The sequence below is a fragment of the Pyxicephalus adspersus genome, chromosome 11, assembly GCF_032062135.1.
Source record: "Pyxicephalus adspersus chromosome 11, UCB_Pads_2.0, whole genome shotgun sequence".
Classification (NCBI taxonomy): Eukaryota; Metazoa; Chordata; class Amphibia; order Anura; family Pyxicephalidae; genus Pyxicephalus; species Pyxicephalus adspersus.
In genome coordinates, this window is record NC_092868.1 from 34,893,536 (window position 1) to 34,908,360 (window position 14,825).

General features: G+C 37.9%; 1 long non-coding RNA gene across 1 annotated transcript in view; it reads right to left on the bottom strand.

Moving 5' to 3' along the window:
- LOC140341051 (uncharacterized) overlaps positions 1 to 7,040 on the bottom strand; it is a 21,719-nt gene extending 14,679 nt beyond the window's left edge. The window contains exon 1 of the long non-coding RNA XR_011922793.1: positions 6,914 to 7,040. This is a non-coding gene — a long non-coding RNA (uncharacterized lncRNA). The remainder of the gene's footprint in view (positions 1 to 6,913) is intronic.
- Positions 7,041 to 14,825: the final 7,785 nt, after the last annotated feature.

Genomic DNA, 14,825 nt, shown 5'->3' on the forward strand with positions numbered 1-14,825 from the left:
TTTTTCATTTTTACCTAAAAAGGGGGGGCTGTCTTATTTGATGGCCCTGCCTTATCATCGGGGAAACACGGTAGCAGTTGTTTTCCGGTGCTGTGATTGTTTTGCATGGTGGGGTATATGACATGAAAATACCTCTTCTGAATGGTACTAAGCAGCAATCATTGCCATAGGGATGGGTGATGTCTTTTCTGCAATAAACTACACTTACCTGCTTGTTTTTTGCATTGTTTTAAAAAGCATGCACAGCTCGGTGTAAGATGCCAGGGTGTTACCTTATCTTGGCTCAGCCAATTATGATGGCTATAAGTTATGAAGGGTCACTTGCTTTTAAATGAACGTATGTGCATTACTGTTAGCCACCAGTAGATTATGCTGTGAGCGCATGTAAAATGATACCAATTGTCTCAGATGGCAAGTTTGTAACACACTTTACATTAGGACATTAGCGACATCTAGTGACCTGAGTATGAAAGTGTATACTAATAGCATTTTTATTATAAAATTTTCAGTTTATACTGGAGTATATGCAGTATTTGAAGTCTGTAAATAATGTTACAGCAATGTCTGCAGCAAATGAAATGTGAAAAACAATTTAGAGAGATCCATTAGATAAAATCATGTATATATAATAGTTTAAACTGCTCTCTAAAATGTTTAAGATGGGAGTATGGTATATTTCTAAAGCACTAGTATAGCAGGTATTGACATTTAAATACCCTTAATAAATGTCAGGGCTTGTCCACATGGACAGTGAATTAGTGGTATCATTAACACTTATCAGGAGTTCTTTGTCAGACAATAGGTGCTTAGTGCCATTCAGAAAAGGTGTTTTCACATCCTATACCTCACAAGTTCCTATGGAAGACAATAACAACACTAGAAAATTGATGCTATATAACAGGTTTAAAAACTGGTTGTTTAAACTTAAATAAAACACCACTTGTGTGGTGTTTATTATTTGTCTATATTTGTCTTTATTAAATAATGTCTATTATTTAACATAGGGCTCCTGGTAGGTGATAACAATACCACTAATCCATTCAGGGTACCACCTGTCAATAAAGGACATTTATGTGTACCCTATAAGGTTTAATGGTAAATATCTAAATATCTGTTTTACTGTAGCTTTAGCAATAATGTGCTAATCATACTCCCAGACACAATGACCATGAAATGCTATGCCATATCTAGACAAAATTGGACCTTAAGTACAATGCCTGATTAACACTTTAAAAAAGTCCTCTGTAACCGCTTTCATTCATTTTAATGAGGCTTTCAAATTATTGATCATTGATCAGTGAACTATTAGGAAACCACTTTTAGAAAACTCATGTAAACAAGCCCTCACAGGTCTGAGAATTTTGGGAGAGCAAAGACATCTAAATATGTATATTTAGCACCGTCAATATGTATCAGTTCACTTAAAGAATTCTTTTTAGGGCAATATATATATTTATTATATATATATATATATATATATGCTTTTCTAAGTATCACAAGTGTTAATATTTCGGCACAGGGGAAGAGCACATTTATTTAGTACAACTGAGGTTGCATTTTTAAATGCCACATAACATACCTAGGGCATAAGAACTTATTCTTAGCAACTTTACATTAACATAAACAAGTTTTCTAAAAATATCACGTCTAATGCCTTTTAGGATATTTTGGATCTGGAGCTGATAAAGTCTGAAAATTCTTCAAAATCTTAACTGTTAAATAAAAAATCTTAAATTGGTGCATACAAAATTGCCAAAACTTAGGGCCACAGAAGGCTCTATTGAATTTTAAATAGTAATAATTTCCCAAATGGAGAAATACTTAGATGAGGGGCAATTCTCATAGTCTTAGAATATAAGTATTAGCATTATTTAACTGTAAAGCCTTGTCTGATTGTTTGCCTTGTGATTGTTTCCAGTGAGAGATAGACAAAGGAGCGCTACACATAGCAGGATGAGCAAGCAGCACCCCACTGGGCTCTCTTCCATAGGAATGGAGTTCTCCCCATGTTTGTGTGGGTTTCCTAAGGATACTCTGGCTTCCTCCATGCTGTTATTGTATTTGCTTCCCTCCAAAGTGACTTTTTACTGTAGGCTATATTAATGACATATGGCTATGGTAGGAACATTAGATTGCGAGCCCCTTTAAAGGACAGTGACATGACTATGGACTTTGTGAAGGGCTGCATAGTATGTGTAATAATATTATTAATAATATAGTTCACTTTAGTACATCCATGCCAATGCACCTTCTGGTAGGGGATGCAAGATTTTCATGCAATTTTTGCATAACATTTTACTTTTTTTGCAAAGTTTACTCAAAAGACTTTTTAGTTTGAGAGTTTCTGCGTGATGATCTGTCCTATGTATTTGCATGATCTTTTGTTTTTCCCCGGGTCTAGGTAAGAAATATTTTCCTAAATCCTTTTTCCTCCTAGAAAGATTTGTTTGCACTCCTTGATGTTTGTAGGTATGTTTGTGCTGGCATATTGTGTGGGATATGAGTCATATACAAAAATAAGGGGGTCGACTTGATAAAGTAATATAAGCAGTTAAGTGGTGAAAATTTACAATATCCAATCCTGTGCAATAGTACCTTGAATAATGAATGGTCAGCTAAGTGAATTATTCTTTGCAGAAAGAATTAGTTGCTGCCACTTAGGACTTAGGCTATGATAGGGCTTTTACATTGTGGCCCCTTTGAGGGGCATTCACTGACATGGCCATTGACGCTGTACAGTGTTGTGTTGTTGTAATACCATAATATTAATATTGTTTTTGCTATATACCTTCCATTGCCTAACCTTGCAAAACTAGACAAAACAACACCTGTATTCTGTCTATATTCCTTTGTGTTAAAACACTGACATTATGCCTTCCATGTGCCAAGCTATTGCCATCATGTCCCTTGTTACTTTGTTTTTCCTGCCAGTGTTTAGACTTTATTATTATGCCAATGAACCACTGACCTCATTGATTGGAACTTCAGAATTTATTGGCACTTCTTAAATGAACATTTAGATTTATCAGCAAGGCAAATTACAGCCAGGTCTGCTTTTCATCTAAAGTACAATAGAGCTCTTACTGTCTTGCCCTTAAGACAACGTGACCCACACCCTAATGAAGCCAGTGTTATTTTGTGTTGTTTGCAAAACCAGATTGCATATTACTCTAATAGCTGGTGAGTTAAATGGATATTTAGGATGTTTGGATCATATACAGTACATTTTAGGAATATTTTATTCAGCTAAGATTATATCATTGGCTTATTTTTTATTCTAGAGGCTTCCTCCAAAGTTTGCTTACAAATAATGTATAGGTATTTCACATGCTTTTTATAGAAATTCACAACTAGGGCCAACTGACTTATTTTTGGAAAATACATTGGGTGTTTCTCTTTGGTTAGCTGGATGAGCATTGTGTTGTTAGCTTTTTTATGGAAACTCTGTACAATTTGACTTGCCAGGGATGAAGGCACGCTCATCTGTCTAAAGAGGCAACTACACCATAATGAAGAAGAGTGCTTCTCTGTCTTATGATTAGACATGTGACAAACTTGGGTTTTAGGAATTGCATAATGAGTTGGATTCTTTTTGGACCTAATAAAGCAATATCACACCTAATCCAACATGCAGCCATGATTACAATATTGACCGGTGGAGACTAAAAATGGTAAGTGATCCTAAAACATGTGATTATTTGAGATGGTTACATCTTTCACAATCAGCTTCATTTTATGTTATGAAATATCATTGAACTGTCATGGAGTGTCAAGAATCACAATAGGAAATAGGTGATGGAAGGCTCTCTGGTGCCATATTGTGTGTACAAATATATACCTCTTATGAGTCACAAACTGCAGATTCCACTCTGATAGATGTCTGAATAGTAAAGTTTTTCTGCTCTGGGCCACCAGTCCAACATGTATTATTTGGTCTGGCCAAGCAAGCAAATGCTATCCTTTCACTTCCCCAGTCCTCCCCAATGTCTGTTCATTTCCCAGTTGGTTAAACTTGATGTATTAATGTCTTTTTTCTTCTGAATAACTTTGTAACACCCTCATTTTTTTCTTGCATCTCAGATTCTCTTGGACTATTCCTCCACCTCATTGCTGTAAACAGAGAGGAAAAAAATGTTTGATGCTATGCAATGTGAGTATTTAGTACAGAGGAATAGGGTTTACTATCATAGCAGCTCCTATTAAAAAGTGTTGGGGAAGACAATTGTTTAAATACAAAAATGTTTTCTTATTTATTTCTCTATATAGTCACTTTCACAGCTGTGATATATCTTTTTCAAACCATATTCAGCTAATAAACAACTATTTATGATAACCAACTCTAACCCTAAGAAATGAGTGGACTGCACTTCAGCTTTTGCCTGGGGCAGCAATCCCAGAAACATTTTAACATCTTTTTATATGACTTAAATGACCCGTGTCTAGTTTGCTGTGGAAAACATTCAAACACAGCTTCTGATAGATCAGTCATGTGTTGGTTTGCACTCAGTATCCTTGATGTGGTTTTATTTCCCAATTGTGTATCCTTAGATATATTCTATCTAAAGGACAGGAAAGGACAAGGACTCAGGGATTTATGTCATTTATGAGAAATATTAACTAAGTTATTTAATTATTGTACAAACATATGTCAGACATCAGCAAAAGAACAGACATTAGGATGACACCCTATTTTAAAAGTGTAGTTATAGTGGTAGTATAGTCCAACATTTTTTACTGTATTAAAACACTGAGGTATGAGGTGTTGCCTGAAATAAAAGAAGGCCTCTTAATACAACTGAATATTTAGCTATGTAGCCACCAATTCAATTTTCATATTCAAGCATAATGTATTTTATTTTTATTTATGTATTCGTTTTTTTACAAAAATTCTCAAGTATCAATATGCAGGGCCCTAGATATCATAGCTTCCCTATAAAAACCTTGGCTGATTATCCACCCTGCAATCCTCGCAGTGATAGTGGCCTGCAGATACACACTAACAAAGCGGTCCAAAAAATGTTGGTGGTCCACAGCTTTGGCCGGTGTGCCCTCCCAGCAGGGTCAGGAAAAGGACGCCGCTGAGGGGGCGGGCCAACCAGAGCGGCGAACCATGTCTCTCGTATGGATGGCAGGCTCAAAGCGATGGGTGGATTGTGTCCCTGAACACCACGCGCCCACTCTCCCATTGAAGGCTCAAACCTGTGATGGGAGAGTTGGTGGGTTCTGGAACCATGACATCACTATGGGGGAAGTTTCTTCCCCTTTTGAGTGACACACAGCTCCCCCCACATGCGTGGTCCAGAGCCCGTAAGTTTAGTGGTCCGTAGGTCCGAAAAGGTTGGCGACCACTGCACTAACACACAAACACTAACATGCACATTCAATAAACACACATACACTGACACACAAACAATAAACACACAATAAACACTCAACAACACACAGGGGCTCTATCTAAAATCCGCATCCTTGGGTTATCATAATTTCTGTGCTGTGTTTCTGCCTGTATTGCCTTTAATTCTTTTTTTTTGGTTTGTGGGGGACAGGTTTTTCCTTTTAGGCTTCGTCAGTTGGCATGTGTAAGCCATTAGCTTGATTGACCGTTTTTGTTTTCTTCTTTTATTTTGCATTTTTTTCTTCTTTTTTTTTTACATTCATTGTTCTTCTTCTGACTGCCTTTTTTTTGCTCTGTGCACTAGACTAGATGTTTTTCCCTCCTCTGTGCCACGCTGGCAATCAAAGTGGCAGGGGAAGAAAAGGAGGCTAGTGAGGAGGCTGCAATATGCCCCCTTTTAAGTGCCTTACCACTCCAGGCTCCCCCTATGACCTCAGGACAATGGGGTGATAGGTACACCTCTTCAGTATGTATAATGTACATATAACTTTATCTTTTGTTTATTTTGTTATCACATAAATATATGTTCTGTGTATTGCAGGAATCTAAATCCTCTGAGCAGAATATATGTAAGCAGGTACAGAAGAGCAAGGTATAAAAAAAAGTAATAACAAACTAAATCCTGATTCTGCCATGAACAAAGAAATCATTCGATTAGAAACTGCAAGTGTAACAAACGCTTGGCTAATTGAATTAATAGCAAATGCTGCAGACTGCAGAGGAATCTAATTAACACAATGCAGATTTATCTCCGATTTCTTTCCACGAGAACAGTAAAAACGTAGGAGAGAAAGTGGCTGGATGGCCCAAGAGAAACCAAGATTTGCAGGGAGCTCTTTTATGGTGCAATAAGAGGAATATAGAAAATTATGTGATTGGAAATTCTTGTATGGAGCAATAATAGGCATCCTAAAGGGGTCATACAATGTGAGAAGAACAGATATAAGGAGCATCTATAGCACTATTGAGCTGTTACATGCGGCAAAAGGATGAGTTATAAGAAAGAATATAAGAATCTGTAGGAGTTATAGGGAACAATTACTGAAGAAAGCTGTGGGGAACATTATGGAGAGACATAAGCTACAGGAAAGGGCTTTTACAATGCCAGTGTTTTCAAGAGAAACTAACTTTTTAAAAAAGGAGAACCCCAGGCTAAATGTAAAGCCAGATATAATTTGTTGTATATGTTACATTCCACGAACCAGCAATAGTATTCAGCAAGGGTTCAAAGTAGCTGCAATTACAGCTAGGCCAATGTTCCCAGGGAATTGAAAGTCCCAGCAACTAACATTTTTAAAGGATATTTAATAAAACTGTAAATTCTTTGTTCGGGACCTATTTTAAGAGTATAATGTCCCCCACAGTTTTCAGAGTATTACAGTGACCAAAATTTACTACTAGAAAAAAACAGAAATGTATATAATTACAGTCTTACTAGCGTACTCATAACACAGTTCAGTTCATGTTATACTTTTATTACAGAACCAAACCCAAAAGTGCCTAAAAAAATCCACTTACCTTCAATCCCGCAGGGCAGTCTGATCCATCTGGTGGTCTCTTCCATGGGGTCCCACGTCATCCCGGCATCCGTCCGCAAACTGGTGTGCTGGGTGCCGCCATCTTCGTCTCTTCTTCCTGGCCCTCCTTCATACATCACCCGACCTAGGCGCGAGATCAGTTGACGTAGGTTGGAAAAAAAAACTTGCTGAACTCACTGCACATGCGTGAAATCTGCAAAATTTTTTTTCCCACAAAAAGGCTCCCTTAGCGCATGCCCGGGATGCCTATATTAGCCTACATCAGGCATCCCAGAAGGCTTTGCACTCCCATTCATTCTCGACCACCTAGGCGATCGATGCATTTTTACTTTACATAAAAGGGTTGTGTACCCATTTATGTAAAGTGAACTTTCTGAGTTTAGGTATAACGCTTTAAAGTTTAACTCCACATAAAAAGACTCAAATTATTGAAGCTCTGTAAGCAATAAAACATCATATACATTAAATGTATTTTAAATGCAAGCAGTGTAAGTACCCCAATATGACTCTGAAAGCTCAAACCAGGACATACCTTAATATACTGAGGTTCAAGGATGCATGCTCATAATAGAAGAGACCAGAGTCTTCTGTTTTTCCTTTCACTCTGCAGTCACTGGGCACACTTTGGATGAGTATTAGTGAACTGCAGTGCAGGAAATAAAACTTCTTCATGTGTTTTTATATTTATTATTATTATTATTATTAATAATAATATTAAACAGGATTTATATAGCGCCAACATATTACGCACCGCTGTACATTAAATATGGGTTTCAATCAACAGACAAATACAGACAGTGACCAAGGAAAAGAGGACTCTGCCCCGATGAACTTACCATCTAGTAGGTGGGGGGATTAGCACACAATAGGAGGGGAGGACTTTGTCCTCGACATTTCTTAATGAAATGTGAAACTTGTGTTCCAAATAAACAAACAGGGGGCAAAAGACCATTCACCAGTATTCCCCATGGGCTCTGTGCAGCTGATCTTATCCCCATTGCTGACTTCCTATGTCTTGTTGCCAACTGAACTTGATTTACTAAAAGAGTAAAGCGTGTTTAATTTTGGATTGAACATTTTTTAACTCAATAATGTGCAAAATTTTAGCTTGAACATATCCAGATGAGGTCAACAAAATGGAGAAACTCCATTGAGAGTTCATCTGGAGTTCACCTGCAGTCACAGCTGATTGGAGACACTCGCGTGCCTCCAATCAGCTGTGACCGCAGGTTCCCACGCTCCACAGGCTGTACTTATTAATGATAAGTACAGCCCGGTGACCGTGGGAACTGAACTCAGATGAACTCTCAATGGAGAAACTTCATTGAGAGTTCATCTGGAATTTGCCTGCAGTCTCAGCTGACTGGAGGCACTCGCATGCCACCCGCGTGTCTCCAATCAGCTGTGACTGCAGGTTCCCACGCTCCCCGGGCTGTACTTATCAATGATGAGTACAGCCCAGGGAGTGTGTGAACCTGCACTTCAATGGAATTTGCGAAATTGATTCGCCGAAATTTCCAGGACCCATCGGAAGTTTGGGGAAATTTTCATGAGAATGTCATGGAATAAGGCATTCTCCCTCATTTTTTAATTCGTTCTTTATTGAGTTTTCACAAATTATCATAGGTAAAACAACATTGGAGAATAACAGGGGGATAAAAGGGGGAAAAAAAATCAAAATTAAAGCAGCGGATAAACAGTAAAAATAATTTTTCTCACAATATCAACATAAAAACAAAAGAAGAGCACCTTACTATCATAATATCATTTATTATATATGATATTATCATATCATTCTATATCATTTATTAAATGTATAAAAACATTAATTCAACATAGTAGCTTTAGGGTGCAAATAACGGCATGTAAAGGATGTGGTAATCATCAACACCAAATCAGGGAATACACTAAATATTTACCAAGAAGAACATTTAGGCAGCTCAATATTTGTTGCCTTCTTTGGGTCTCTATAGATAATAATCATAAAACGCTACCACAAGAAAATGAGTAGTGAAATCATCACCCCGCTGTTGTGTTTCCAGCATTTCTCTATAAAGTTTAATTGTGGGCACATAAAATTACATTTTTACATTGCTTAGTGAATGGGGTGAAGTTGTGTTGATTTCAGTTATTTAAATCACATGCAAGCACATTTGCAATGCCAATTTTTAGTTTTATTCCTTTGGTAAGTTGACTTCACTGTCTTGTATGGTGGTGCAGTAATAAAAACATCAAGTCTTTCTTCTAATCTTTTGAATGTCAGATAAAAATCAGGATTGTGTCAATGAAAACAATCTTTTGTAACTAAATCATGTGACAGATAAAAGAATGGAATCTGAACACATAATCTAATGTTTGGAGAACAGAGAGGAACCCACTCTGCACTCCTCTATAGGAAAGCACAATTGTTATTTCTGATTGATCATTATCCGGGCAGATTGGGGGACCTCTTTACACACGCTAGATATTTGCCTGAGACTGGACAACTGTATGTTTAGACTAGCAGTTACGGATAGCAGTGACTCAGATGACCTTGTAATGCAAATATAAACCTATTAGGTTCAAGTAACAGGAAGTGCAGTTCTCTTTATCTGAAGAACAAAAGTTAGATTTGTCAGTGTACCGCTTGCTTATGAACAAATAACATTTCTAGATGTTCCCTATGAGATTACAAATTTTCCGTCTCTAAGTTCAGGCCCACTTTAATAACCCAAGTCATTACATCCACAAAATAGAAATTTGCCCAGAAAGTGACCACAATATATTTTTAGATTCCATTTCCTGCTGCTTGGAAGAAATATTGACATATTTACTGTATATTTTACTTTTGTCTACACCTTGCAGCCTGCAAAAAATCTCACATTCAATGAAAACGTGTCAATACAGATTTGGCAAGTGGTAGCTTAAATGAAAACTAAACTAATAGTCATTACATTTGGAAATAATACAGAGCAGAAAATTATATATATATACATATATATATATTTATATATATATATATATTTTTTTTTTAATGTATATATGTATTTGCATATGTAATATATTTTGGGAATATTTTTTATTAAATATTTTTTTTTATCCAGTCATTCCGTGTGGCAGCTGCTGGGGTTTTCACTATATCTGGATGAACATAAGAAGGCAGCAAAACAGATGCAGTGTCATCTTCCTGACAGTAAGAAAACTCCATGTCCTATGATTGCTTGCATTGTTTAATATAGATGTGGGTGTTTGAACTTGTAATCTATGCTCTACAACACATGGGGCTGTCCACTAGGGATGAGCGAGAAGGCCTCTAACAGTCTTGCGAAAATTTCCTCGCCCTTCTGATGGGTCATCGAAATTTCGGCCGAACCAATTTCGCGAATTCCATTAAAGTCAATAGGCTGATTTTAAACATTATTAGCAAAGCCCCTATACATGTTAGAACCACCAAAATTGCTAGGTATGTGTAGGAGAACAGTGGCAACAAGGGAAAAATACAAAAGTTCCAAAAGACCTTGTGGTTTTTTCAGAAAATGGCAAGCAAAGTGACAGCAGGCAAATAGGATTTTTGCGTGATGGACAGCGTACAGAAGGCAGCATAAACATTGGAACATTGAGAAAGGCTGGCGCTACATGTGAACTCAATCTTCTAGCAGCAGTCTCTCCCGTCAAAACAGCAGGAGAAAGCACTGCTGGCTGGCATCATGATCTAGATGACATGTAAGGAATGCCACCCATAAAGCTGTGGACAAGTAGCGTGGTGACATTAGGCAAAAGGATGGAGGACCGGAGATGGAGCATGGGTCAGTGAGAGCAGTAGCAGTGTGTGGCCTCTGGTCAGCTATCGCCAGGGAGACCGCATTGGTAAGTGTCATGGAGAGCTGGGTGTAGTGCATTGTCAATGCCACCAAGAAGTGTGTAAAACAATTTTAGTGAATGGAGTACTGACAGGTGGCAGCAACAGCAGGAGGAGGAGGGCCCTGAGAAGGAGTGGGGACCGCATTGGTAACTGGCATCTAGAGCTGGGTGTAGTCCATCATCAGAAATTTAACTGTACCAAACAGTATTCTTTAGTAAATAGGAACAGGTATCAAACACTAAAATTTCTGTATTGGGGCTCCCCAATGTTTGCAATCCCGCCTAACTCACACTAACTCACACTCCACTTCTGGTGAATGTTTTCTGAGCTTTATTATTGGGAAGACTATCAAAACTACAAGCATTAATGGAGGATTTCAAGAAGTTTAACTTGGTGTTCATGCAGATAACACTGTTCTCCTGATTAAAGTCAAGGATTTGATGACTGGTGAAGCTGTGTGAGGAGCAAGGCTGGTTTTCAGGCAAAATGTTCTAAATGTGGAACCAGTAGAAAACTCAAGAGGCCAAGAGGTTGAAAGAGAGACAATAGAAGAAAGAATCTGCATCTCCAGCACTAAAAGATCTTGAGCTTGTGAGCTTCCGACCTAAACATATGTTGCTATGGGAAACTGTGTTGGTTGCATGTGGGCACAAGAAATCATGTTTACCTGTTTGACATCCTCACCATGAGACCAGGGGTCTTTAAAAATGGTCTCTAAGTGGTGCTTGAAGACAAAGGCATCCTAAAGGTCACCCACGACTGTCGTTGGCTAGGAGATATTTTGTGGTGTGTTTTTGAATAATGCTTTTGATACACAGGTGGATGATGTGTACTTGTTTTCCATAGAGACAGGTGGTTTTCTTCCTCATGGAACATCTACTGTGAAGGAATGTTTGACTCGGTATCAAAATATGCCGTCTGCACAAGTATACTTCTTGAATATCAAACAAACATTGATGGAGCAAAATCCTAATATGTGTACTGACCGTCCATTGTCTGCTACTTTGCTGAAAGTATTGGCTCTGGATGTATCGCACCTCCTAGATTTGCGTCAAGCTTTGTTGGATGGCATGCTCGCTGACTTTACATTGTTAGTTGACAGCTATCTTAAAGCTCCTCGCAGATGCTTTAGCTGTGACTGAGAACTTATGCTCTGAGCTTCCCAAAGATCTTCAGCAGTTTTGTGTCCTACAGCAAAAGAGAAGAGAAAGGCTTTAAAAGAATATGATGTTACCAGCTATGGATTTCTTGTGAGATAAGAGTAAACAAGGCCATGATCTTTAAATGCGTCATTCCTAAAATAAGATTGGTGCTAGGACACGCCTTAGCACATACACACTTTCTGGTTTTGAGAACCACAGAACAATATAATATTTGGTTCTCTCATGTATATAGTAGGATACATACCAAACAATTAACATTTGAAAGGAAGAGAACTACTCTAATAATGATACAGTTGTATTTCTGCTTAAATACTTCAGAAAGTCTTGGCTAGAGTTTATTTGTTGTTTGTTTTTTAGTACATTTATATGTGGGGAAAATTAAGCACAGAACAACCCAATGTGCCTCTACCCTATTTTTGGGTTTTAGCATAGTCTGTAAAATGTATCATTGTAAAAATTATAGCTACTCTAGCTTGTTTAATACAACTGTTTCAAATAGTGGGCATTTTGTACATTACTGTACATTTATCTATTTACAAATAAATTTCTAATGTAGTTAAAAAAAAAATTAAAAAAAAAATCTGTATTTATTTTTAAAGTAGGCCAGAAATTTCACTGTACCAAATGGTCTTCTTTGGTAAATAGCAACAGGTATTACATACTAATATATCTGTATTTATTTTACAGTAGGCCAGAAATTCAACTGTACCAAATGGTCTTCTTTAGTAAACAGCATGAGGTATCAAAGACTGAAATATCTGTATTTTTTTTTTTTTGGGGTTCGACAGAAATTTTTATGCAGCAAACTGTCTTTTTTTATTTTGGTAAATAGCAAGATGTATGAGAGAAATTTTTTCTTCAGAAAACGGTCTTCCTTGCTAGATAGGACCAGGTAACATAAAAAACTGCAATATCTGTATATATACAGATATACAGAAGACTCCTTACCTGTCCCTGTCACAATCTACGTCTGTCTCTGTTCTATCCTTCACGCCGAACACAAGATGGAGTGACTAACCCCTCTCTCCGTCCCTGTATTTATGCCTGTGCTCAGATCTCTCCTGATTGGCTTCTGGGCCTTGCTGTGCATCCTGGGAGCAAATGATTCGCGCCAGACGGAAAGAGTTGCTGTTGCCGCCCCCTGCTTTTTCCCTCGTGTGTTCGGCAAGAATAGGATCTCATGGCAAATCACAAAGCCGGTCTGGCCTAAATGTTTGGTAAGCGAGAAAGGCATGATTCGCCACGAGATCGAACTTACAATTTTGCTTGCTCATCCCTACTGGCTACAAATAAAGACATTGTGAACAAGTTCAGGAATTGTAGCCACAGGCATGTAGTTCTTTGCAAGTGATATAGGATATTTATGAGGACTAATCGAACACATATTTTTGAACATCAGGAGGATGCAAAGTATCACTAAATCATCATAACAAATACATTATTAATTTAGTGAAATTTAAATTATTATTAATGATGTTGAACAGAAGGGAGGATGCTGTAATATTGTTGCTGGCAATAAACTGATTTTTTTTGTACATTTTTGCTATTAAAAGGTTTTATCTGGACACACATTCTATTTTACATTTCATGTTCACTTTTTAGGTCACAGACATAAAGCACAACATACCTGCTTTATTAAAGCTCTCCAAGACTTGAGAAGATAGACTATCTTGGGAGAGCCTGGACGATCCAGAAAACTGGATTTCTGGATCACCCAGGTTCTCCCATGATAGTTTATTTTTTCCAGTCTTGGGGAGCTTTAATAACTCAGTCCAAAAGTGTTCCTATTCTTACTTTTTTTTTAGAAACCTCTTTTTTTGTAAATACCAGTAAATTAGAATTATTAAGATAAATTCCCATGTCTTTGTAGTTCTGTTGTTGTTGGGTGAATATGTAACTTGTACTGATAAACTTTTATTTTACACAAATTTTGGTTTCACTCAGGAAAAAATACTGTACTTTAGTATTTCCTCATAATGTAAATGGAAACCAGAAACCATATATGGAATGTTAGTGACATACATATTCATTACATTTATAATTAGCATGGGGCGGACATGGGTTGGAACACTGTGCCCCCACCTTTTTTGGGAATGGGCACACATGCTCACTCTTATTTTGCAAAGAATTCTTTGGTGGTCCGTGGCTCCGGCCGGTCCGCCCCTCCGCGGGGTCAGGAGAAGGACCCCGTTGGGGGCGCAAAGGCCAGAGCCATGTACCATATCTCCTGTATGAAATTGCAGGCTCAGGGTGGTGGGAAGGTTATCTATCTGAACACAACTCGCGATGGGAGGGTAGGCGAGTTTTGGCATCATGACGTCCCTCTGGGGGAAGATTCTTCCCTTTTGAGTGACACATAGACAGGGGTGTAGTGGGGCGGGCACATTTACATAACAATGAAGCGCATGTGCGCTCTCTATGGATAGTACGCATCATCTTTTTCTTTTTACGACTACATCCCTGCCCCAGACCAATACACATGATGTAAATTATGGAATTGCTTGGATGGAAAAGGGTGAGCAATGGGAGCCATTAGTCTCTTATGGCATTGTACACAGTCAGCACAATGTGCCCCTGTTTTTTTTTTATAAGATTATTTTTATTCCCCTCAGTATGTCAAACAACTTAAAGGTTTTCTGTTGACCCACCGTTTTCTATAGCAGTAAGATAGAATAATCAAAAGACATAAAAGGTTTATGGTCAATTATGAGAGCTAAACTCCTTGCTTGCTAACAAAAATGTCAAATGTCAAAATGTGGGGAAGATAAATGAACTGTTATTCCTACCACCAGGAAGAAGGATCAACAGTACTTAACCTTGCTCCCTACAAATAGTAGAGCAGTGCTGTGTTTTGCAGTAGCAGTGACAATGTAATAAAATGGGTAAGG